Below are 4,923 nucleotides of genomic sequence, written 5' to 3'. Positions count from 1 at the left end.
TGGGAGCTAGCTGTGCAAGGGCTGTCTCCTCCTCCGGGTGGGGGTGGGGTTGGGGGTGGAGGCGGAGCTCATCAAAATTGACGCCAGGCGCGCAGAGTGCCGCGTCACGTCGCCACGCCGACTATATATTTTTTTTTTTGAGGGAACACGCCGACTATATTTATGGGGCACGATCGGTGTACTGGCGCCGAAACGGACGCGCAACCGCTCTCTTGAACCCCATGTCGTTGGATCCCCAATCTGCAGAAAATACAGGTGTACTCCAGAAGCTATGGTCACAAAACGGTGTATACCATATTTTGTTTTTGGCAAAAAGACCATGTTCGATCCTAACTGGTCCCTGTCCAAGTAAAGCACCAGATAAAACAGGGTATAAACCCTGAAACGGGTGTCGCGTAGACCACACTTTGACGTGTGCTCCCATTGTATAGGGTACATAATAGGAATGCTGTAAGACGGTACCTTTGTGCTCCCATTGTAGGCCACATTTTAGCTAGGAGACGCGTCTTTGGTTTACCTGAGCGATCCTCCCTCGATACATGCCATGCGAGTCAGTCGGTCCGGAAGTAACTCCATCTGAGGAAGTCTATCACTGAGCGGTTCAAAAGATATAACCTAATAAAAAGAACTGCATGAACAAATAACACTGGGATTTCCTATCACACACCGCTCAACTGCACATTTTTCAAAGACCGAGTACCTCGCGTCCCTCACGTCGCCCCCGCCCTGGGCGACTCGGGGGCTCTCCAACCCTAGGGCCGCCGCCGTCCTCTCCTTCTCCCCTCCTCGCGCCGCCGCCGGGTGAAACCCGCGTGGCAGACGGCGGCGGCGGGGGGACTCCCTCTCCCGACTCCCCTTCCTCCGCGGGCGGCGGATCTAGGCGGCAGGCGGCGGTGTCCTGCGGCGCTCGCGGTTTGGCGCGAGGTGGCAGGCCTCGGCGAGCGGTGGCGGGGCGCGGGGCACGCGGCGGCGAGCCTCGGCAGGCGGTGGCGGCTGCGCGCGGGGCTGCTTCCGGGGCGGCGGCGTGGGCATGGATCCATCGCGGATCTGATCCTGCGGGCGTGTGGTCTCGGCTTCCCCTGCTCGGCCGGCGGGTCTCGGTGGGGGGCTTCTCCTTGCTGAGGTAGCGGGATCATCCAGATCCCGGCAAGGATGGCGGCGACCCGTGCATGAGGGATGGAGGTCTTCGATCAGATCCGGGTGAAAACCTGCTATTGGCTATTGCCAAGGCCGGCGATGGCGACGCTGTCTGCGTCGTTCCCTTCCTGAAGGCATCGTCGTGGAGAAGTTCAAGGCCACTCTCTGCTACCTCCGGGGGAAACCCTAGATCAGTAGATCGGATGACGGCGGCTCTCTGGTGTCGTTTCTCCCCTGGGGGCGTCATTCTTGGAGGTGCACACGGGCTCGAGGGACTAGAGGACGGCGACTTTGGTGGAGCGGTGCTTCATCTTACACATTGATGGTGGCGGATCTCGGCGGCGTGGCGCTGTGGAGACTCGGCGTCTGATGCGCGGGGATGGACTCGTGCAGGAGGTGGAAGCTGTCTGGCGTCATGGTGGCGTTGATGGCAGATAGGCCTGGCAAGGTTGGTGCAGCAGTACAGCTCTAAAGATGGATTGATGGCAGGGGGCTGCGGCGGCCTCGTACCCGGCAGGGGTCCTGGTTGAGAAGCACGCCGGACTGGTGGGTGCCCATACCAGGCAGGCGTCCTGGGTGGGACCTCAAGTCTTTAGATGTTTAGGTTTGGCTGCATGGTCTGTTTGGTATTAGGCCCAGACTTTCAGCGCCCCTACATCAACTGGATAGGGATATCGACAGTTGTTGCTTGTTTTGGTGGCTTTAGATTTATTATTGTATGACTCTGTACGGTTTTATGTCAATAATTAATAAAATGATCGTATGCATCGTCCAGATGCAGAGGCCGGGGTCGTCCTCCTTTTCTAAAAAAAAATAACACTGGGATAAGAGGGGAATTGGGTTTACCTGTCGATATCACAGCTGTTGTGAGCAAACCATGCAAATTTGTGGGGCCGCCCCATCGGGCACCGCCTGGTAAGCTGGCAAACTGCCTACGCCACATTTTTTTTAATGTTTTACTTGCATGATATAACTACAACACCAGCGTGAATCACATTTGTAACATAAATCAGCCGGGGCTCAAAGAATCGACAAAGAATGTACTAGTACTATTTACCATATGAGCATCCTTGGCTGTCGCAATATCAACAGCGGCACGTCATCTCGTATTGCTGAAAGAGATGTCAACGACACCCTGAATCGCGTGGATAAGTTGCTTCCTATAAATCAAACGGACAGGAGATGTTATCAGTCGAAATTCAACACTCGACTCCACGCGTGCGAGGGAGTAAATTAAGATGGAAGACTCTTACACTTGATTGTAGTCAAGGTCAGGGGCCAAGTCCCAGCACACGACGGTGGTCATTTTCGACAGTTTTTCTACACGAACTCTTCTCTTTTCTCGCTACACAAAACGGAGCACAGACAGAGACGATGGATGAAGAGTTATTTACTGAAAACCACCACAGTTGAGGATAAAGTAACAACTTGATACCACATCTGGGGCAGGACACAAGAAACCACCGTTTTTGTGCCTAACGAATAACACGGAGCACTGATAGTCAAATAACCTCACGAAAACAGCCAAACTGACCGATTGGGCCCACCTGTAAGGCTGACGTGGCATGCCTATGTGAAAGTTTTGCTAAGATGGACCTAGGTCCCACTTGTCATCCACCCACTGCCTTCTTCCTCATCTCTTTGACAGGTCACGCAGACAGGAGCAGCAGGTAAGTTGCAGACGAGCTCGCCGGCGGCGGCTAGGAGCGGTGCAGGCCACCATGCTCCCGTAAGAGAAAAAGGATGCCACCATGCTCCGGTGGTGGAGAGGTGCTCGTCCGCATCGCCCGGCCGGAAGAGAAAAAAGGGAGGGCAGGTGCATGGCTGCGGCGACCCGGTTGCTGAACGGCAGCAACGGTCGGAGTTGGCGGCGTGGAGCTCCGCGGCGGCGGCGCTCCTGAGTGGGAGCAAGGAGGCGGGGTCGCGTGACAGGGGAGCACACGATGCGGGCGCGGAGTCGCACGACCTGCTGGCAACGCTGCTCCCGCTCGATGCATCCCTGCCGCCTTCCTTCGTTCCTTGTCGCGCAGTCATTGACGGCGAAGTAAGAAATTTCGGCGTCTCCATCTTGCTGTCCATGCCGAGCGGGGCCGTACGGTGAGATTTGGCGAGATCCCGCCCCGGCCATGTCCGCGTCCACCGGAGGACGAGCAGCCACTTCCACGACGCGGGCCGCGGACGCGAGCTGGTCTCCCGGAGGAGCTCACCAGCAGCAGCCAGGAGTGGTGATGGCCAGGCATTACCGCTGCACATGTCCTCTATGGTGGCGGTGCCGATGATGTCCGTGTCCAGTGCTCGCTCATAACCTGTTCGGTCAAATGCCCACAGAGAAAAAGAGAGAAATAAAAAAAGAAAAGGTGAAAAAGAATAAACACTTTAGTCATTGACAGGTGGGACCTAGGTCCAACTCAGTAAAATTTTCACATAGGCATTCCACGTCAGCCATACAGGTGGGCCCAACCAATCAGTTTGACTGTTTTCGCGAGGTTATCCGACTATCAGTGCTCCGTGTTACGCAGACACATTTCTGATGATTTTTTGTGCCCTGTCTTCAATGTGGTATCAAGTGGTTATCCTAGCCCTGAGTGTGGTGGTTTTGGGTAAATAACTCATGGATGGATTATGAGCAGGACCGATGTACGTACTGATCGGTTGCACAGTTCGTTCCCATGTACGTACTGATCGGTTGCACAGTACGTTCCATATTTCAGTTGTAAAAGTTCTAATGCAATGGACATGGACACGGCTGGAGAGAAGCTCACCTTGTGGGCTCTTCCGAGGAGGCTGCACATGCACGGCCTGCGGTGCCCTGGCCGATAAGAGTCGACGGGACTCTGCTCAACACTGGCGACGGCTGTTGCTGCTGCTGCCGCCTGTGCACCATGGTGGCCGACAGTGAATGACAAGCGCCGCACGCCGAGTCGAAGATCTTGAAACCCTAGACCGGTGGCCGAGCGTTCGAGCGGATTATTTTTCTGCGGGTGGTTCGAGGGGATTTTCAGGGCCCACGGGACCGTATACGCCTACTTTTTCGAGAGACACGAATTACAACATGTCCACACAAACAAATTACTACAAAAAGTACATATATAATCACTCCAAGAGACAAATAGAGGGCCAGCTTGGACGTTTACACACAAGACTCCAAAAAAAAAATATTTTACAACTTTATCCTTGGAGATCCATGTGCCCAACCTAATCATCGCTCATCGCTGATCACCGCCGCCAACAATGGCATTGTCGGAGAAAGACGCGAGCAGCCTCCACATCCAGATCTAGCAGAGATCCATTGTGGACAATGAAGCTTTGTGAACCGATTAAACGGCCTGTCGGAGGGGACGGAACCGAATCTTTGTGGCACATTGGCCGGGGATTATTCCCAAGTTCTCCTGATCCCGATGTCGTCGTCTTCATCCAACGTGACCGGAGAAGAAGAGTGCTGCCGCAAGCGATCATCCGCATACAACACTCAAAGTCACCTCTCTGCACTAGCAAATGTTGTCGCCTGAGAAGATGCCAAGCACCAGCCACCACAACCTAACATTGCTAGAACCAAAGTCCGACGAGATACATGAGCTACCTGCTTCCTGCTGTTGTTGATTAAAAATGACCGGGGCGAGGAAGAAGCAGAGCCATCTTATTGCAACGCCGTGTTGATCCCATCATCAATGCAACACTTCGGAGGAAAACTAAGCCTGCCCTATATTGTTCATGGGTTAGGTTAATGAATCGCGCAGAGCCGACGTTGGAGAAAAACACACGAAAACACAAATAGGGAGGGATGAT

The sequence above is a fragment of the Triticum dicoccoides genome, chromosome 4A (genome assembly GCF_002162155.2).
Source record: "Triticum dicoccoides isolate Atlit2015 ecotype Zavitan chromosome 4A, WEW_v2.0, whole genome shotgun sequence".
In the NCBI taxonomy this organism is placed as follows: Eukaryota; Viridiplantae; Streptophyta; class Magnoliopsida; order Poales; family Poaceae; genus Triticum; species Triticum dicoccoides.
Note: the sequence above shows the minus strand (reverse complement) of the source record.